Here is a 22,280-nt window from a genome sequence, read left to right as displayed (position 1 = left end):
TCCACCCACAGATTGCCACTTTGGTCCCAAATGGGCCCTACTTTTTCCCTCGTCCTCTTGTCCTTAATATACTTACAAAACGCCTTGGGATTTTCCTTTATCTTGCCTGCCAGTGTTTTTTCATGTCCCCTCTTTGCTCTCCCATTTACTTTTTTAAGTACCCCCCTACACTTTCTATACTCCTGTAGCGCCTCCGCTGTTTTCAGCACTCTGAACCTGCTATCAATCTCCTTTTCTTTTCTTATCCAATCCTCTATGTCCCCTGACATCCAGGGTTCCCTGGACTTGTTAAATACTGTTCCGTGACAGTGCATGTACTTAGCATCAGCTTGATTATTATCTCCTCCCTGCTACCTCAAGGAACTTATGATATTATGAGTGTAATGGCATGTTCTATTATGGTCAGTAGTGTGCTAGTCCACAAATGCTAGCTTGAGTTTTGTGAAATATTGGAATGACGTATAATTGGAAAGAATACATTGATTGCAAAGCCACTGAATACTTTGAACGAAGTTTTTTTTTTAAAGTGGCATAAATCAAAAATAGGTTATGTCAAAGTATCCAAACCGCATGGCCCTTGAGTCTTGGCCATGGTCTGCAAAGCATAGCCAACTTTTTTCCAATTATGTTTGTATTTCCTTGTAATGGGCTTTGATGTTTGGGTCTGCAGGTTTGGAAAGAACTGTTATAAGTGATGAATAAATCCTAAATCAGAGCGCCTAGATCTGTTTGTATCAGCAACTTGGACACATTAATGGGAACATGGATTTAAACTTTATATGTGGCCTGTGAGGCTAAGTGGTACACGTATAAGTGGCTGATGGAGCCAAAATGCTTGAACATTTCAGGATTATGTTGTTTGTTCAATATGTGTGGTTGACAGAAAGTGTCTTATCTAGCACCTGAAATACACTTTGCTACAGCTGGAATGTGTGGAATGGGGTCTTCCACTTCTCTATATTAATGACTTGGATAAAGAGACAGAGAGTAATGTATCTAAGTTTGCTGATGATACAAAGCTCGGTGGAAAGGTAAGCTGTGGGGAGGATGTAGAGGGGCTGCAAAGAGATATAGACGGGTTAAGTGGTGAGTAAATTGTTAGAATCTATTCTGAGTGACAGGATAAACTGCCACTTAGAAAGGCACGGATTAATCAGAAATAGTCAGCATGGATTTGTTAAGGGAGGGTCATGTGTTACTAACTTGATTGAATTTTTTGAGGAAGTAACAAGAAGGATTGATGAGGGTAGTGCAGTGGATGTGGTCTACATGGATTTTAGAAAGGCATTTGACAAGGCCCCGCATGGCAGACTGATCAGTAAAATGAAAGCCTGGGATGCTGGGGAATGTGGCAGGTTGGATTCAGAATTGGCTCAGGGACAGGAAACAAAGGGTAGTCGTTGATGGATGTTTTTGTGAATGGAAAGCTGTTTGAAGTGGCATTCCACAGGGCTTAGTGTTGGGTCCCTTGCTGTTTGTGGTATATATTAATAATTTGTACTTAAATGTGGGAGGCATGATTGGGAAATTTGCAGATGACACAGAAATTGGCCATGTAGTTGATAGTGAAGAGGATAGCCGCAGACTCCAGAAAGATATCAGTGGTTTGGTTGAGTTGGCGGAAAAGTGGCAACTGGAATTCAATCCAGATACGTGTGAGGTAATACATTTGGGGAGGGCCAATAAAGCGAGGGAATACACAATAAACGGAAGGATATTGAGAGGGGTAGAAGAGGTGAGAGACCTTGGAGTGCATGCCCATAGGTCCCTGAAGGTGGCAGGACAGGTAGATAGAGTGGTGAAGAAGGCATATGGAATACTTTCCTTTATTGGCCATGATATAGAATACAAAAGCAGGGATGTAATGCTGGAACTGTATAAAACGCTGGTTCGGCCACAGTTGGACTATTGCGTACAGTTCTGGTAACCACATTGTTGAAAGGACATGATTGCTCTGGAGAGAGTTACAAGAATGTTGCCCTGGCTCGAAAGTTGCAGTTATGAGGAAAGATTGGATCGGCTAGGATTGTTTTCCTTAGAACAGGGGAGGCTGAGAATCATAGGAAGTCCTACGCACAGCAAGAGGCCACTCGGCCCATCGTGTCTGTGCCAGCCGAAAAACAATCCACCTATTCTAATCCCACCTTCCAGCATTTGTTCCGTAGCCCTGCATTTGAGGTGCATATCCAGACTCCTTTTCAATGAGTTGAGGGTCTCTGCCTCAACCACCCTTCCAGGCAGTGAGCTGCAAACCATCAACACCCTCTGGGTGAAAAAGTTTTCTCTCATCTCCCTTCTACTTTTTCTAGCAGTCACTTTAAATCTCATCACTGACCTCTCTGCTAAGACCTTTCACCTCCACTCTAACCAGGCCCCTCAAAATTTTGTACATTTCAATCAGATCTCCCCTTAGCCTTCTCCCCTCCCCTCTGTTCCAAGGAGAGCAGCCCCAGTCTATCCAATCTTTCCTCATAGCTGCATTTTTCCAGTCCTGGCAAGTGCAATTACATCCTTTCTGTAATGAGGTGACCAGAACTGCACACAGTACTCAAGTTTTGGCCTAACCAATGAGTTATACAGTTCCAGCATAAACTCCCTGCTCTTGTATTCTATACTTCAGCTAATAAATGAAAGGATTCCATATGCCTTCTTAACCACCTTATTGACCTGTCCTGCCTCCTTCAGGGATCTGTGGACATTCACTCCAAGGTCCCTTACTTTCTCTGCACTTCTCAGTATTTTCCCATTAATAGTGTATTCCTTTGCCTTGTTTGACTTCCCCAAATGCATCACCTCGCACTTCTCCAAGTTGAATTCCATTTGCCACTTTTCTGCCCATCTGACCAGACCATCAGTATCTTCCTGCAGCCTACAGCTAACCTGAGGGGTGACTTAATTGAGGTGTACAAAATTATGAGGGGCCTAGATAGAGCAGACAGGAAGAACCTGTTTCCCCTAGCGGAGAGGTCAATTACCAGGGGGCATAGATTTAAGCTGATTGCTAGAAGGATTAGAGGGAACATGAGGAAAAACTTTTCCACCGAGAGGGTGGTGGGTGTCTGGAATTCACTGCCAGGAACGGTGGTGGAGGCAGAAACCTACAGTTCTTTTAAAAGGTACCTGGATATGCACCTGAAGTGCTGCAACCAGCAAGGCTATGGACCAGGTGCCGGAAGGTGTGATTAGATTGGGCAGCTAGTTTTTTCGGCTGGCACGGACGCGACACGCTGAATGGCCTCCTGCTGTGCCATAATTTTTCTATGGTTCTAAGTGAGTGAGCAACAAGATGGCAGAAGGAGTATCATGTATAGTGTGAAGTTGTTCACTTGGTCATGAAAAGCAGAATATGTTTTGAAAGGTGTGAAACTGCTAAGTGTTGATGTTCAGAGAGACTTGGGGGCAGACTATTAGGACTATTAATGCAGCAGACTATTAGGAAGGCAAATGGCATGTTGGCCTTTATTGCAAGGGGATTGGAGTACAGGAATAAAGAAGTCTTACTAAAATTGTACAGGGCTTTGGTGAGACATAGAAACATAAAAATAGGAGCAGGAGTAGGCCATTTGACCCTTCGGGCCTGCTCCACCATTCAAAAAAGACCATGGCTGATCGTCTAATTCAGTACCCTGTTCCCGCTTTCTCCCCTATCCCTTGATCACTTTGGCATTAAGAAATATATCTTTCTCCTTCTTAAATATATTTAATGACTTGGCCTCCACTGCCTTTTGCGATAGAGAATTCCACAGGTTCACCACCCTCTGAGTGAAGAAATTTCTCCTCATCTCAGTTCTAAATGGCATATCCCCTATCCTGAGACTGTGACCCCTGGTTCTGGATTCCCCAACCATCGGGAACATCCTCCCTGCATCTAGCCATCTAGTCCTGTTAGAATTTTATAGGTTTCTATGAGATCCCCCCTCATTCTTCTAAACTCTATTGAATATAGGCCTAGTAGACCCAATCTCTCCTCGTACGTCAATCCTGCCATCCTAGGATTCAGCCTAGTAAATCTTCATTTCACTCCCTCCATGGCAAGAACATCCTTCCTCAGATAAGGAGACCAAAATTGCACACAATACTCCAGATGTGGTCTCACCAAGGTCCTGTATAACTGTAGTAAGACATCCTTGCTCCTGTACTGAAATCCTCTTGCAATGAAGGCCAACATACCATTCGCCTTCCTAAGTGCTTGCTGCACCTGAATGCTTGCTTTCAGCGACTGGTGTACACCCAGGTCTCGTTGCACCTCCCCCTTTCTCAGTCTATCACTATTCAGATAATCTGCCTTTCTGTTTTTACAACCGAAGTGGATAACCTCATATTTATCCACGTTATACTGCATCTGCCATGCATTTGCCCACTCTCCCAACTTGTCCAAATCACATTGGAGCCTCTTTGCATCCTCCTCACAGCTCACATTCCCTCCCAGTTTTGTGTCTTCTGCAAACTTGGAAATGTTACATTTAGTTCCCTCACCCAATTCATTAATATATATTGTGAATAGCTGTGGCCCAAGCAATGATCCCTGTGGTACCCCACCAGTCACTGTCTGCCACCCGGAAAAAGACCCGTTTATTCCTACTCTGTTTTCTGTCTTTCAACCAATTCTCAATCCATGCCAGTATATTACTCCCAATTCCATGTGCTTCAATTTTGCACACTAACCTCTTATGTGGGACTTTATCAAAAGCTTTCTGAAAACCAAATACACCACATCCATTGGTTCTCCCTTATCTATTCTACTAGTTACATCCTCAAAAAAACTCCAGTAGATTTCCCTTTCGTAAACCCATGCTGACTTTGTCCAGTCCCGTTTAAGCTTTCCAGAAACCGCACCTGGAACATTGTGTGCAGATTTGGTCTCCACATATAAGGTCAGATATACTTGCACTGAAGGCAGTGTAGCAGAGATTTACTGAATTGGTCCCTGGGATGAGGGGGCTGTCCTGTGATGAGAGACTGAGTAAATTGGGCCTCTATTACCTGGAGTTTAGAAGAATGAGAGGCGATCTAATTGAGCCACACAAGATTCTGAAAGGGCTTTTTGGATAGAAGCTGAGAGGAGTTCCTGCTGGTCAGGAAAACTGGAACACGGGGATACAGTCTCAGGATAAGGGGTCAATCATTCAGGACTGATGAGAAATTACTACACTCAAAAGGTTGTGAATCTTTGGAATTCTCTACCCCAGAGGGTTGTGAATGGCTCCATCATTGAATACATTTAAGGCTGGGATACATAGATTTTTGGTCTTGCGGGGAATCACGCGATATGGGGAGCGGGCAGGAAAGTGAAATTGAAGCCCAAGATCAGCCATGATCGTATTGAATGGCAGAGCAGGCTCGATAGGCCATATGGTCTACTTCTATTTCTTCTGTTCTTGTGTTCTGTGCTCACTAGCTTACATTTTTCAGCCCATTCATTTAGCTTGGCGGCTGTTACTAATTAATTCTGATCCAAGCTTTACTATTCTCTATACTTTAGACTTGACTATTCCAATTCTTTCCTCGCCGACCTCCCATCTTCCACCCTCCATGAACTTGGGTTCATCTGAAACTGTGCTGCTTGCATCTTAACTCTCAGAGTTGCTTTAATCCTTCATCCCTGTACTTGCTGAGCTACATCCCAGTCCAGCAACACCTCTATTTTAAAAATTCTCATCCTTATTTTCAAAACCCCCTATTGTCTCACCCCTTTCTATGTCTGTAAGCTCTTCCGGTCCTACAAACCTCTGAGATCTCTGCTCCTCCTATTCTGGCCTTTTGCGCATTGCTTATTTAAATCGCTCCACCATTGGTGGCTGTATCTTGAGCTGTTCAGGCACTAAGCTCTGAAATTGCCTACTTAAGCCTCTCTACCTCTTCCTCCTCCTTTAAGAAGCTCCTTAAAACCTATCTTTCTGACCAAGGTTTTGGTCATGTATCCTAATATCCTCCTTTGTGGCTCATTATCAGATTTTGTTTGGTAATTCGCCTATGAAGCGGCTTGGGACATTTTACTACATTAAAGGTACCACACAAATACAGGCTATTGTTGGTCTGCTGTACTGATGAAGAATAAAACAGAAGTATAAATCAGCTATTCGTAAAATTTCTAGGTAGTTAATATAAAAACTTATTGAACTCCATTGGTTCTCACTGAATTCAAATTCTCACCTTGTTTACAAATTCCTCCGGGGCCTTTCACTTCTGCAGCCTCCTCCAGGCTTGCAAAATAGTGCTCACCCTCCATTCTTCAACCTTTGGTTACTTTTGCATTCCTTCCTCACCCTGCTCCAATGCCAGTGGTAGAGCCTTCAGCTGTCTTTGGTCCACACTTGAGGTCTCCTTCAATCTTCCATTAACATGAAGGATTTTGGGACATTTCATTACATCAAAGGCACTACATAATTATAAATGTTTTGTTGTTGGTTAACAAGCAGCATTGCCTAGCATCTGCAATTAACAATAACATTCCTTTGAATTCATATAACATTCTTCATTTAAAAGAATGTCACTGAGCACTGCTCAAGGTGGTGATCTTACCTTCCCTGCCTTCTAAGAAGGATAGTAATGTAATGCATTGGAAAACATAAGGACAGAGAAAAATACATGCGTAACTTTCAGATTACTGAAGTCACATCTATAACAATACCCAGTTTTTTGTCTGTCTGTACTTTTCTGATTGGTCGGTGGATTGATTTGGTGGATGGAGCTTGGCACACATTGAGGCGTCTGATGTGCGTGGGGCACTGGAGCGTGTGAGGGATGTAATGCGTTAATTTGGGGGTCACAGTAGTACCTGTTGTGAAACAGCCCCATTGTTATAATTTGTTCTTTTGAACAATTTTGAAGTCTCTATGGCTGGCCGAACACTCTGCAGGTGACGGGCTGGACAGGCCTCAAACCTGGTTCCCCAGCCACTACCAAAGCCCATGTACCCAGGAAAGACCAGAGCCCCTCTGATATGACTCTCCCATCTGATTATCTGATGTTACTCTCTCCCTGACCCTTTCCTCCCCCGGTCATCTCCCCACTGACCCCCCACCCCCATACAGATGGGAGACATTTCAACAGGAGATCTGGGCGCCCCAATGGTCGTGGGGCTACGTCGCCATACTGAAGGTCTTCGGGTATGTGACCGTCTTCCATCCTGTGGATGTGTCCGATCCACCGAAGCCACCTCTGTTTCATTAGTACCAGCACACTTGGGAGCTCTGCCTTTGAGAAGACTGCTGCATTTGTGATTTTGTCCTGCCAGGTTATACCCATAATGCGCGGCCGACAGTGAAGATGGAAATTATTGAGCTGCTTTTCCTGGGAGCTGTAAGTTGCCCATATTTCACAACCATGCAGCAAGGTGCTGAGAACACAGGCCTTATAAACCATCAGCTTGGTGTTATTTTATGTGCGTTTCACAAGTAGGCCAAAGGTGGTAGCTGCTTTCCCTATGTGTGTATTGAGCTCTGCATCAAGGGGAAGATTGTCTCACTGTGGACCCCCACTGCTAACCACTTCCACTGGTGTGTTATTTAGTGTGATCAGGGGCAGAGATGCAACACCTTGTCTCATGACCACCGTTTTCCTGATGCGTACAATCAAGGAAAACAAGGTACATGCATGAGAGAGACAGTTCATGAGTCTTTGTTGCTGAGTTTCCATGTGAGCGACTAGCGTCGTAAAATCAGCATAAAAGAGTTCTCTGATCAAGACATGGTGTGTTTTTGTCTTTGGTTTCAGCCTTCATAGATTGCAGAGCTTGCTGTCCGACTTGGTGTGCAGTAGACTCTTTCCATATCTGCAGGGAAGGCGAAGGTCAGGAGCATGGAGAAGAAAATGCCAAACACTGGGGCTGAGGCACAATCCTCTTTCACTCCATTCTTCACTCAGAAACTGTCAGAAATTAAGCCATCAAGCTGCAGTGCAGTGGATGGGGGCTTTTAGCTGTGAGAGAAAAAGAACGGTGGAAGGCAAGGGGAGCTCAACAACAAGGATACCCTGTCTGGAGGGATTGGGGAGTGTGGAGGGAGGGGACGGCATGGGAGGGGGAAACAGCATGAGGAGGAGTGTGTGGATGGCATGGCTTGGGAGGCAACTCTATGGGGGGCAGCATGGGATGGTGGGGGTATTGGATGGGGATGGATGGCATGGGAGAGATGGCTTGGGGAATGAGGATGGCAAAGGAAGAAGGGATGGGGATATGAGAGGGATAAAAGCAGTGGGATGGGTATGGCTTGAGAGGGATGGCGTGGGATGAGGATTTAAAGAAATACTTTTGCAATAAAGAAGCAAAAGCAAATGTTTTGTGGGTCTCTGCTCGTACTAATATAAAAGCTTGAGAAAAGGATGCAGGTTGAACTTGGTGTTTGTGAATTACAGAAAGGCATAAAATTGTATTGGCATCAAGGGGCCTACAGGTCACTCTGGCAATCTTGGTTCAGCTAGTGTTGGTGGTTTTTCATTTAAAGTCTGCATACCAAGTACGGAGTTTCGTACGATGAAATTGTCTGGAAGAAAGTTTCAAGAAGAAAATTGGTGTGTGACTATTCTTTTTGGGATTACTGCAGAATGTTAAGGTGCAGCTGCCACAGTGATTGTGTTCTTGGTGACAATATGCAGGACTGTCCCAAGTACTGGCAGCTCTTCTGCTGTTCCCTGCATAAGCTAGTGGATGACTGATTGCCCAGCCGTATCCCTTTGGTACTAGAAAGGTGAACTCTGACATGGAACAGACTGCTGAAATTCACTGATCTGTGTGGTTTTGGCCTGTACTGGCTTCACGTGCAAGAGATGGATTTTCTCTATAATTAAACAGGGCTAGTCTTCCAACACCCTCATCTGCTCCATTGTCTGTGGAAGAGCCTTCAGTCATCTGACCACTTATTCTGGCTTTCTGTTGCTAAACCCCTCTGCCTTGTCGCATCTTTCCCCAGCAGCATGATGCTTCTTGAAATGAAGCTCTTTGGCGATGTCTTTGCCTGCCCAAGATCCTGTTCTTGCTCCGACCTGGACTGGCTCCCACTTAGCGACATTAAAGTTGTTATATAAGCATCTCAGTCACGCTCTTCAGCCCTACAACCCCTTTCTAAGCTGTTCCTCTGGCTCTAGACTCTTGTTCAATCACTCACTCCTTCCTTGGTCCCATCATTGGCATCCTGACCTTCAGCCACCCAGCCCCCATGTTTTGGAATTCTCTCCCTAAAACCCTACACATCTCTCTCTGTTCCCCCCCCTGTCCCCCCTCATGTTGTTAATTAAATTGATAGTTGATTGCATAGCTGATTATTTTGTTTGCTGGATTAACTGCTTTTGTCTCACCAGCTGTGCACCTGTTGAACAGTTTTGCTTGCCATTACATGATCAGTAAGTAATTAACTAACACTGTAATCTGAAACACCAGCAAGGGGAACACTCCTGTAATGCCTTTGTCTTTTGTCTGTGAAACTACTTCACAGTTTTAACATTTTTCCTTTCTCTAATTTTGTTTTCCCTTCCCTCCCCAAACTCCTCCTGCTGAAGAAGAGACTTCTGCCAGGATGTGGTTCACGTGCAGGGCATTCTCTGGAACATTACCCAGGGGTGTCCGGCTGGCTTTTGAGTGTAAGCAGGCTGTTCAGATGTGGCAAGGCACCACAGCTAAATCCAATCCTGACCTCATTCAGTGTCCAGCAGAGACCAATTGAGAATTATCATCAGTGTGAAGCCTGATTGATATTTTCTCTCCCTGGATCGAGGAACGCTGAAGCCAGTTGGAGTATTCCCTGTCGCCACACTGGCTGAGAGCAGCTGACTCAGCAGAGCCTATGAACCAAAGAAACTGTTAATATTTTATTCTGAGTTAACAGGCAGCACATTAACTGAGCCTAAGCCCTTGAGGTTCATAGCATTTTCTGACATTCTAATCATACACTGATTCAGAAGGCCCAGTTAAAATGTATGTAAACTATAGCAGTTTATTTTTGCCTCTGCATGCATCAGAGTTAGTTCTTTGGCAGTACAAACGATCTTTGTTATAGAAAGTGACTCAGCGCCACGTCAGTGTTTTTCTTCCTTCTGATTTTTTTTGTTCAACATCTGTATTTGATCCTGCCATGTAGATCATGGACACAAACCCAACTGTGTTTCGGATTTAGTGATCTGGAGCTACCTCTTGTACTATATGCAAAAACAAATGTTGGGGGCCTCCCCTCTTTATTTCTGTGTTATGAGAATGACTCAATGATGTTTTAAAACAGCAGCACTCAACTCCTCCAGAAAAATCTAAATTAAATTCTCCCCCATAATGTGATGGGAGAGCCTGTGCAGCATTCGAGCTGAAGTGGGGTGGGGGAGGTAAATCATGCACTATCCAGTAAAATAGTACGTTGACTGGTATCTGAAATTCTAGCCCAGCGCTCCTGCCAGAGCTTGCACTGTGATAGTCTGCCCGGATCGTGCAATGAGGCCCATGTAATGTCCACTTTCAGAGCAGTACTGATAAAGGCTTGGGAACGGGCCAGCTTGCTTTGTTGGCTGTAATTATGGTGCATGTGCGAAAGGGGGAAGATATTAAAAAATGTTAGGAAAAAAATCACATGATTTGGAATTTGAAAGTAGGTTCAGTATTAAACTGAATAGAATCAGGTGTTTGAATTGGGGCTAGAGAAATTGTGACAGCGTTGCTGAAGTTATGAATGCTGTAGTAAGGATCAAGTTGGGGAAGTGGCTACACGCATGCGGTTTGTGGTTTAGATAGTATAGTGATATATTGTATGCTCTGATTTGTGCACGTGGGTGTTTGGGCTTGTGTTCTCTATTCTGAGCATAGCTGCAAGCAATTTGCGTTGCTGTCTCAACTATTTGTTAATTTTTTGAAACCAATTGGAATATATGACCCCATTGGCTTTTTTCCACCACCCTCTGCTGATTGGGCTGAAATTGCGCTGCAAAAGATGCTGGAAAATATTTATCTAAGATTTTAATTAAAATTGGATTCAAGGTCGGCTGTAACATTTGCAAATTTGAGTCATTGCTCAATATGAGACATTCTCGTAGAATCATAGATCCTGTTGGAAGAAAGCAGTATTGCCAGATATAAAGAATCATAGAGTACAGAAGGAGGCCTTTCGGCCATGTGCCTGTGCTGGGAAATTGATTTATTTAAATATGTTTGAAAAAAATAATTATGTTAATTAGAGCAAGGAATGTATATGTGTGTGGAGAATGGGCCTTTATTTTAATTCAATGTCAAAAACAAGCTCTGTTTTCCCTTACGTCATTTCCCACCTCCACTGAAACCTCTTGCATGACTTTGTTACTTCCACACTTGACTTCTCCAAAACATTACTTGGCAGTCTCTATTTATGATAGATTCACCCGTCGCTTTGACAGATGAGTGTTCAGCAAGGAAACAGATTGTTCACTGTCCAGGTTGGTGTCGTCTTGTGTGATGTTAGACCAAATCTTGATGTGCAGATTTGATTTTAAACATCGCATATGAAGTCACTGTTGAAGGGGTGGGTGAAGGCACTGTCTTTGCGGTGTGCTCACTTGTTCTGTAGGGAATGACTGTTCTCCTCAAACGTTGAGATTGCTTGATGGCAGAGACTTCTCCATTTGGATCTGTCCATGGTTGTTTTTTCCCCGTGTAGTGTGGTCCAACTTACAGGCTCTGAGATTGGCTTTCAGAATGTCTTTGTATCTAAGTTTGGGATGTGCTGTGGTGAGGGTTCCTTGGCTAAGCTGGTTGTAGAATACAGCCTTTGGTATGCCGGAATCCTCCATGCAATCCATGTGGCTGACCCAGCAAAGCTGAGCTCTGATGAGCATGCTCTTAATACCAGCTGTTTGTTTATTTATTCAGAGATACAGCAATGAAACAGGCCCTTCGGCCCACCGAGTCTGTGCCGACCAACAGCCACCCATTTATACTAATCCTACATTAATCCCATATTCCCGACCACATCCCCACCATTCTCCTACCACCTACCTACACTAGGGGCAATTTACAATGGCCAATTTACCTATCAACCTGCAAGTCTTTGGCTGTGGGAGGAAACCGGAGCACCCGGCGGGAACCCACGCGGTCACAGAGAGAACTTGCAAACTCCGCACAGACAGTTCCCAGAATTGAACCTGGGTCGCTGGAGCTGTGAGGCTGCCGTGCTAACCACTGCGCCACTGTGCCGCCCATGTGGCACCTTCTAAGAATTTTGGTGTTCGGGATTTTGTCCTGCCGCTTAATGTTGCAGATAGATCTTAAGCAGTGAAGGTGGAATGCATCTAGTTGCTTTATGTGATGCGGGTAGGTTGTCCGTACCTCAGCCATAGAGAAGTGATGTGAGAACCACTGCCTCGTAGACTTTGATGTTTGTTTTGAGACAGATTCCATGTGCTCTCCAAAGCCTGTGGGTGAGCATGCTGAATGCTGAGCTTGTTCTTGCCCGGTATGTGCGATTTCATTGTCCAACGTGGTGATGTTGGGTACTCCCAAGACAGCAGAACTTCTGAACTGAGTTGGGGGGGGGGGGGTGTATTGTTGATTGTGACTGTAGGGTCTTGAGTTTGTGGCCAGGGGAATGTTGGTACAAGATCTCTCTTTTTCAGACTTACTGTAAGGCTGAAGCATTCTGAGCCTTGAGCAAAGCAGTCAACAAGCAGCTGGATGTCTCTAAAGCTTAACATATCCAACTCATTTACAGCTCTGTCACCTGATCCTCTCCCACACTGTCAGACTCTTTAGAGGGAAGTGAGACCCCCTTTTTTTTAAAGTCCTGACCCTGTACTATCAGTCATGCGAAACAGACTTTGGATACAATTTCCACTTTATGTGGAACACCTTTATTAACTCAACAAGCAATAGTATATACTGACAACACCAGTTGCTTAGTAGACCCGCGTTATGGACTTGTTCCTGGTGGTCAGGTCCCCTGAATGACCTCTCCCGCACGACTTCCTCCTGGTGGTCAGGTCCCCTGAACGACCTCTCCCGCATGACTTCCTATGACTGACCAAGTCACATTTCCCGGCTGCAGCAACAATGTCCTTGTGAGCTGTGGCTTTACACCGCTTTCTGACCCTGGCCCCTTGACATCTAAGGTAAAGTTTTGAATTTAGTCATCCGATTGGGTTTCAGTGCCTTATCAATCCCACCCTGGCTATGTAAGACCACCTGCATGTGGTCTTATTCTGCTACAAGCAGGGGGATGTCTTAGGTGCATACTGCCCATGGATGTGATATCTGAATCTTGATAAGGCAAGAGGGAAACCATTCACACACATTTCCGTAGGCCATTGTCCATGAGCGTGGTTGAAGACCGGCTGTTTGATGTTTTAACAGCTCAGGCTACCACATCAGTGGCATGTCCTCACTTGTCTGTCTATGTGTGTATGTGGGGGTCCTTGTTCAGTTACATTGTCTTGTATTTTTAAAAAGTTCAATATGACCCCCAGCGATGATGTCTTCGGTCAGAATTCTTCTCCCGATGTCCTTGGCCTCCATGTTTTTAACCACCTGGTGAGCTCCACATGCTGGTTCGCACCACAACTGGTTACATTTTACTTACGAATAACAATGTAGGAGATATTAACAAATGCCTCACAGCATAACAAATATCATCACCCTCTATAAGAACAAGGGTGACCACGGTGACTGCAACAACTACCGTGGAATCTCCCTGCTCAGCATAGTGGGGAAAGTCTTCGCTCGAGTCGCTTCAAACAGGCTCCAGAAGCTGGCTGAGCTTGTCTACCCTGAGGCACAGTGCGGCATTCGAACAGAGAGATCCACCATTGACATGCTGTTCTCTCTTCGACAGCTGCAGGAGAAATGCCGTGAACAACAGATGCCCCTCTACGTTGCTTTCATTGATCTCACCAAAGCCTTTGACCTTGTCAGCAGACGTGGTCTCTTCAGACTACTAGAAAAGATTGGATGCCCACCAAAGCTAAGTATCATCACCTCAATCCATGACAATATGAAAGGCACAATTCAGCATAGCGGCACCTCATCAGACCCCTTTCCTATCCTGAGTGGCATGAAACAGGACTGTGTTCTCACACCTACACTGTTTGGGATCATCTTCTCTCTGCTGCTCTCTTATGCGTTCAAGTCTTCAGAAGAAGGAATTTTCCTCCACACAAGATCAGGTGGCAGGTTGTTCAACCTTGCCCGTCTAAGAGCGAAGACCAAAGTACGGAAAGTCCTCATCAGGGAACTCCTCTTTGCTGACGATGCTGCATTAACATCTCACACTGAATAGTAGTGGGAAGTTGTGTGTGGAATCAGAGGAGATAGGGGAAGCGTTCAATGAATATTTTTCGTCAGTATTTACAGTAGAGAAAGAAAATGTTGTCGAGGAGAATACTGAGATACAGACTACTAGGCTAGATGGGATTGAGGTTCACAAAGAGGAGGTGTTAGCAATTTTGGAAAGTGTGAAAATAGATAAGTCCCCTGGGCCAGATGGGATTTATCCTAGGATTCTCTGGGAAGCCAGGGAGGAGATTGCAGAGCCTTTGACCCTGATCTTTATGTCGTCATTGTTGACAGGAATAGTGCCGGAAGACTGGAGGATAGCAAATGTTGTCCCCTTGTTCAAGAAGGGGAGTAGAGACAGCCCTGGTAATTATAGACCTGTGAGCCTTACTTCGGTTGTGGGTAAAATGTTGGAAAAGGTTATAAGAGATAGGATTTATAATCATCTTGAAAAGAATAAGTTCATTAGAGATAGTCAGCACGGTTTTGTGAAGGGTAGGTCGTGCCTCACAAACGTTATTGAGTTTTTTGAGAAGGTGACCAAACAGGTGGATGAGGGTAAAGCCGTGGATGTGGTGTATATGGATTTCAGTAAGGCGTTTGATAAGGTTCCCCACGGTAGGCTATTGCAGAAAATACGGAAGTATGGGATTGAAGGTGATTTAGTGCTTTGGATCAGAAATTGGCTAGCTGAAAGAAGACAGAGGGTGGTGGTTGATGGCAAATGTTCATCCTGGAGTTTAGTTACTAGTGGTGTACCGCAAGGATCTGTTTTGGGGCCACTGCTGTTTGTCATTTTTATAAATGACCTGGATGAGGGCGTAGAAGGGTGGGTTAGTAAATTTGCGGATGACACGAAGGTCGGTGGAGTTGTGGATAGTGCTGAAGGATGTTGTAGGTTACAGAGGGACATAGGCTGCACAGCTGGGCTGAGAGATGGCAAATGGAGTTTAATGCGGAAAAGTGTGAGGTGATTCACTTTGGAAGGAGTAACAGGAATGCAGAGTACTGGGCTAATGGGAAGATTCTTGGTAGTGTAGATGAGCAGAGAGATCTTGGTGTCCAGGTACATAACCTGGGTGGCAACTTTCAGGGAATTAATAGGGCTGTTAAGAAGGCATATGGTGTGTTAGCTTTTATTAGTAGGGGGATCGAGTTTCGGAGCCACGAGGTCATGCTGCAGCTGTACAAAACTCTGGTGCGACCGCACCTGGAGTATTGCGTGCAGTTCTGGTCACCGCATTATCGGAAGGATGTGGAAGCTTTGGAAAGGGTGCAGAGGAGATTTATTAGGATGTTGCCTGGTATGGAGGGAAGGTCTTACGAGGAAAGGCTGAGGGACTTGAGGTTGTTTTCGTTGGAGAGAAGGAGGAGGAGAGGTGACTTAATAGAGACATATAAGATAATCAGAGGGTTAGATAGGGTGGATAGTGAGAGTCTTTTTTCTCGGATGGTGATGGCAAACACGAGGGGACATAGCTTTAAGTTGAGGGGTGATAGATATAGGACAGATGTCAGAGGTAGTTTCTTTACTCAGAGTAGTAGGGGTGTGGAACGCCCTGCCTGCAACAGTAGTAGACTCGCCAACTTTAAGGGCATTTAAGTGGTCATTGGATAGACATATGGATGAAAATGGAATAGTGTAGGTCAGATGGTTTCACAGGTCGGCGCAACATCGAGGGCCGAAGGGCCTGTACTGCGCTGTAATGTTCTATGTTCTAAGAGTGTCTGCAGAGACTCATCGACAGGTTTGCGGCTGCCTGCACCGAATTTGGCCTTACCATCAGCCTCAAGAAAACGAACATCATGGGACAGGACGTCAGAAATGCCCCATCCATAAATATCGGCGACCACGCTCTGGAAGTGGTTCAAGAGTTCACCTACCTCGGCTCAACTATCACCAGTAACCTGTCTCTCGATGCAGAAATCAACAAGCGCATGGGAAAGGCTTCCACTGCTATGTCCAGACTGGCCAAGAGAGTGTGGGAAAATGGCGCACTGACACAGAACACAAAAGTCCAAGTGTATGAAGCCTGTGTCCTCAGTACCTTGCTCTATGGCAGCGAGGCCTGGACAACGTACGTCAGCCAAGAGCGACGTCTCAATTCATTCCATTTTCGCTGCCTCCGGAGAATCCTTGGCATCAGGTGGCAGGACCGTATCTCCAACACAGAAGTCATTGAGGCGGCCAACGTCCCCAGCATATACACCCTACTAAGCCAGCGGCGCCTGAGATGGCTTGGCCATGTGAGCCGCATGGAAGATGGCAGGATCCCCAAGGACACATTGTACAGCGAGCTCGTCACTGGTATCAGGCCGTGTTTGTCTCGCTTTAAAGACGTCTGCAAACGCGACATGAAGTCCTGTGACATTGATCACAAGTCTCGGGAGTCAGTTGCCAGCGATCACCAGAGCTGGCGGGCAACCATAAAGGCGGGGCTAAAGTGTGGCGAGTCGAAGAGACTTAGCAGTTGGCAGGAAAAAAGACAGAAGCGCAAGGAGAGAGCCAACTGTGTAACAGCCCCGACAACCAATTTTATCTGCAGTACCTGTGGAAGAGTCTGCCACTCTAGAATTGGCCTTTATAGCCACTCCAGGCGCTGCTTCACAAACCACTGACGACCTCCAGGCGCTTACCCATTGTCTCTCGAGACAAGGAGGCCAAAGAAGAAGTAACAAAAATGCAAGAGATATCCAAATGCCTTACAATTCCTCCCTTATTAATATTGTGTTGGTCCTTCCACCTGGTAACCATCACCCAACGCACTGAATTCAGATTGCCATGAAGGGATCTGTAGAAGAGAATGAGCATTGTCCCTCCCTTGTTGCATTTATAATCACCTCCAACCCTACATGCTATTCTGATTCTGCTATTTCTTGTTGTTTCCCTCTCTTTGCTTCCCCCTTAGTGGTAGTGGTCTGGACAAATGATCCGGAGACATGAGTTCAAATCCCACCGTGGAAGCTGGGAATTTTATTTCAGTTAAGAAAAGGCTCGTCTCAGTAATGGTGACTGTGAAACTACTGGATTGTCATAAAAACCCAGCAGATTCAGGAAGGAAATCTACTGTCCTTGCCTGGTCTGGCTCATATATGACCCCAGACCCGCAGCAATGTTCACTTCAGTTACATTTAAGAAGACGGCTCACTACCAACTTCCAAAGGCAGTTGGGGCTGGGCAAAAATTGCTTGCCTTGTCAGTGGAGCCCAAAGACAGTGAATGAATTAAAAAAAAAAGACTGAGCTGCCCTCACTAGATATCCGGGTACTTTCTTTCTACATAAACCCTCATCCATACTGCCCTGCTCTTCTTCAAAAGCCTCCTCGTAACCTACCTCCGTCAACACTTTTAGTTACCTCCCCAATTCCTTTTCTGTTAATGCTTGCCATCCACCTTTTCCTCTCGTATTTTAATAACTTTTACTAAGTTAAAGTTGCGTGTACTTAATACTTGTATTTGTAGTATGTGGAGCATGGCTCAACAACATACCTTAACCTTATTTGCATAAGCGTATCTTTTACCTTCATATCACTAGTGTGAAATTTTCATGTCACTTGCCAGCTATCCTTGAAGCTGTGTCGAATAGCGCCCAGTTGCTTGTTGAGTTCAGACCTTTTGGAAGAGATGGATTAAATCCCAGCTCAATGTGACATCTGGTGTCCTCACTATGTACTATATTTTAAATATTATAAAACAGATTTTAAAGTCAGCTGTGGTATGTAGTTGTGTATCATGTGATGCAAATAAGACCAGCTGCCTATTTTACTGGATACATATTACCTTAATGTGGAGAAAGAAATAGTACATTATCACACATCTTCGTACTTCACATACAGTTAAGGACTTTGAAATACAGCAACTGTTGTTGTGTGGGTAAATGCAACAGCAGTTTTATACGCAGGAAGCTCCCACAAAAAACAACGAGGCTCAACTCCTGTACATACAGAGGGTATTGGCTGCTTTGTTGAGCTAGGAGGCTTGACAGGCAACTATAGCTTGCCACGATTGTTTTAATGAAGCCCAAGATCCAATTTCAAACAAGCCTTGGGCTTCTGGCATTTGGTGCACACCACAAGCATGCCAATATTTTGGGCCTAAATGAATTAGCCCCAATCTCACTTTCATTAATGGCTTGTGCAGCCACTTCAGTGCCCGAGACCGTGTATGTAGTGTACACTAAACCTAGTACACAATGATGAAGTGTTTTGAGGATTTTAGCTAATAATTGAATATCAAAAAAGACTTGGGACTTTGATCTTTTGAAATACATTGTTCTACATCGTTATTGTTCAGTCTAAGAGGCTGCAGTGAGAAAACTGGCATATTGCCATAAATTCACTCGACTCGGTGGTGTGGATTTATGATCAATTTTATACAGTTTCACTGATATTGACAGAGCAGATCAATCTGCAGGATGCTTCCAGCATTTTCAGTGCTTTTGTTTCAGATTTTCAGCTTTTGGCGTTATTTTCTTTTTCTAACTACTTCCAGTTACACCTTGTGTTTTCTCCTCCCCTTTTCCATGTTGATTGTGATTGGCCCTTCAGCTTGGTTTCTTAATGTATAAAACAAGTCTCTTCACGATTGGGAGTCCCTACTGTTATGACCAAGGCGGGAGAAATACACTGTTAATTTAGTCCCACGACTCCACAGGTCTCAGCATATCAATAAAGTTTCCCACCTACCGAAGAATAGCCAAATTAGACGCTCTATTTGTCCCCCAGAATAAAGCACACCAAAGCAGGTTTCTTTAAAGAACAACAATAACTATTTAATAGAAAAGAAATGATAAGTTTTAATGACTAATGAGCTAAATCTATCTATCTATATATATATATAGGGCGGCGCAGTGGTTAGCACTGCAGCCTCACAGCTCCAGCGACCCGGGTTCAATACTGGGTACTGCCTGTGTGGAGTTTGCAAGTTCTCCCTGTGTCTGCGTGGGTTTCCTCTGGGTGCTCCGGTTTCCTCCCACATGCCAAAGACTTGCAGGTTGATAGGTAAATTGGCCATTATAAAATTGCCCCTAGTATAGGTAGGTGGTAGGGAAATATAGGGACAGGTGGGGATGTGGTAGGAATATGGGATTAGTGTAGGATTAATATAAATGGGTGGTTGATGGTCGGCACAGACTCGGTGGGCCGAAGGGCCTGGTTCAGTGCTGTATCTCTTAAAAAAAATATATATATATATATATGTGTGTACACACATACATTAAAAAAAACGGTTAACTGGGCAAAAAGGATTTTTGGTTTACAGCTGTTTGTAAGGAATAGAAGGAATAATAAAAATAAATCACTTCGTCACATTCTGGTAGGATATTTTTAAACAGTGAGGTGTCCCAGAGTCAAGTAGTCGGATGCCACTCAGACTCTCTCCAGGCGAGGTTGATGAACAGTCTTGGATAGGTAGGTGTCGTGCAGGCCCCCACCTGCCAAGAATGAGGCATATTAATTTTATCATTTGAGCATTGATTTTCAACTTGCTGGGAAGAAGAGAAGGCCTGTTACAAGGGCTGCCAGACACTTGGCATTTTGTGGAGACAAAAGGACCATTCCCTGACACATTCAACCCACAATGGATTTTGATTACCAGACATTGAAGAAGTAAGGAAGAGCACTCCAGAAACTGCTAAGGTGATACAATCCACAAAAGCCAGGACTGGTTAAACCAGCTGGTCACATGACTAACTGGCTGGTCCAGGGTTTTTTGAACGAGCCACAGAGTTTTTGAACTGAGAAAGACTGTTTGTTCCTGGAGTGAGAAGACCCCTCCTGTCTGCTCCCATCTCTTTCTCACAAGCCTCTGGACCCACTGAGGACACATGAACTTCAAGAGAGAAAAGTCTCCTGCATTGAACAAGGTTTAACTGGGCCCCAACGAAAAGCAAGACCTACCTACGATCAAGGACTTTACAGCGAGCTCGAAGAACAGTAACCAAAACCATCTTCAGGTATTGCCTCAAACTTTTCCACCTTATTTCTTCTCTTTTCTGTCTCTATCTGCATGTGTGTATCGCATATGCATGCTAGTGTGGGTGCATCATGTCAGTGTTAACTGAATAAGAGTTTAAGTTTAATAAAGTTCAACCTTTTTTCTTTAAACCTAAGAAAACCTGTTTGGCTAGTTTCTTTGTCTTATAATTGGAAATTAGTGAACAAGGATTCACAGAAACATAGAAAATAGGAGCAGGCCATTCGGCCCTTCGAGCCTGCTTAGCCATTCACTATGATCATGGCTGATCATCCAACTCAAGTAACCTGTGCCCGCTTTCTCTCCATATCCTTTGATCCCTTTCACCCCAAGAGCTGTATCTAACTCCTTCTTGAAAACATAGTGTTTTGGCCTCAACTGCTTTCTGTGGTAACGAATTCCACAGGCTCACCACTGTTTGGGTGAAGTAATTTCTCCTCATCTCAGTCCTGAAAGGTTTACCCCATATCCTTAGACTATTTTTTCTGGTTCTGGACTCCCCCACCATCGGGAACATCCTTCCTGCATCTACCCTGTCAGGTCCTGTTAGAATTTTATAGGTTTCTTTGAGATCCCCCCTCACTGTTCTGAACTCCAGCGAATATAATCCTAACCGACTCGATCTCTCCTCATAGGTCAGTCCCGCCATCCCAGGAATCAGTCTGGTAAACCTTCGCTGCACTCCCTCTATAGCAAGAACATCCTTCTTCAGATAAGGAGACCAAAATTGCGCACAATATTCCAGGTGTGGCCTCACCAAGGCCCCGTATAATTATAGCAAGACATCCCTGCTCCTGTACTCGAATCCTCTCGCTATGAAGGCCAACATACCATTTGCAATTTTTACCGCCTGTTGCACCTGCATGTTTACCTTCAGTGACTGGTGTACAAGAACATCCAGGTCTCGTTGCATAATCCCCTCTCTCGGTTTATAGCCATTCAGATAATCTGTTTTTGAGCGTAGAGCCTGTTTTTGCTACCAAAGTGGATAACCTCACATTTATCCACATTATACTGCATCTGCCATGCATTAGCACACTCACTGAACTTGTCCAAATCACCCTGAAACCTCTCTGCATCCTCCTCACAACTCACCCAGTATTGTGTCATCTGCATATTTGGAGATATTACTCCAAGAGGGAGCTAAAAAACGGTGTGTTTAAAATTAAACCCTGTTACGGTAAGACCAGGTGATGGCTAAGAGGGAACTCTAGACCCCCTTCCCACCTGGTTGTAACGGAAATTAGGCATTCTAGGCAATTCGACTACAGCAGGTGTCACACAGGTCTTACCGGTCTGTTCAGGACTCACAGCAGCAACAGAGCAGTAGAAGCTTTGTTCAGGTTCCAGGATTTCCCAAAACACAGGAGGCAACAGGACCCATTCTGGATGCAGGAATTCTTTAGAGACAGGAGGCAATAGGGGAATCTGCCACCTTTCAAATGCAGGATTTCTTTTCAAGTAATGCAAAGAGCGGTCTTTTTCTGAGTCTCCTGGCAGGTCAGGTCTAAGTTTCGAAATGCCTGCTCTTTGTCCAACTCACTGGTTTTTAAAAGTCCAAAGTGAAAGCAAAAAGCTTTCCTGACGCAATCACATGACCAGGCACACCCTCTCCACTGTCATTCAAAGTATTACTTTGAGGAGGTCAAACCCCTCGCTGGCTTCTTTGAAAATGCTTGCTGTCCTGTTATTGTATACAAAGTCAACATCCAAAAATTCCAGCTATTTGCAGGAGTTCAAGTCCACTGAAAACCCTTTTTTCAGTTGATTAAAACAACAGAACTCTAAGATTTTAGTACAAAAAAACCTTTTGTAACATTCTAAATCATGATTTTACAGTAAATAGTGCCAAGAAGTGCACAGCCTCATTGTTCTGTTTGATTGTGAGTGAACCTTTGTAATCCCATATTAGAACATTTATCAAGACTGTATTTTCCCACCCTAAAACGTTGCATGCCTGTGTCCCTACTTCTCAAATGCTCTTAGAATATCTCCTCCTCCACCCTTGACAAACTTCAGATAGCTCACATCTGTGGGCCCGAGTCCAAACTGGTTATATCTATCACCCAAATGTGTGCAAAACTTAAACTCCTC

General features: G+C 44.5%; 1 protein-coding gene and 1 long non-coding RNA gene across 5 annotated transcripts in view; one reads left to right on the top strand and one right to left on the bottom strand.

Moving 5' to 3' along the window:
* Nucleotides 1–21,736, bottom strand: part of LOC137368890 (uncharacterized) — a 54,741-nt gene extending 33,005 nt beyond the window's left edge. For both annotated transcript variants that reach the window (XR_010974832.1, XR_010974833.1), the window contains exons 1-3: nt 21,479–21,736; nt 17,735–17,825; nt 6,154–6,379 (exon numbers count right to left, since the gene is read on the bottom strand). This is a non-coding gene — a long non-coding RNA (uncharacterized lncRNA). The remainder of the gene's footprint in view (nt 1–6,153; nt 6,380–17,734; nt 17,826–21,478) is intronic.
* The window catches only part of LOC137368889 (leukemia inhibitory factor receptor-like), a 292,925-nt gene that overhangs the window by 65,280 nt on the left and 205,365 nt on the right, over nt 1–22,280 (top strand). The window lies entirely within an intron of this gene.

This window comes from Heterodontus francisci, chromosome 4 (assembly GCF_036365525.1).
Source record: "Heterodontus francisci isolate sHetFra1 chromosome 4, sHetFra1.hap1, whole genome shotgun sequence".
NCBI lineage: Eukaryota > Metazoa > Chordata > Chondrichthyes > Heterodontiformes > Heterodontidae > Heterodontus > Heterodontus francisci.
Note: the sequence above shows the minus strand (reverse complement) of the source record. Positions and strands in the feature narration are given on the sequence as shown.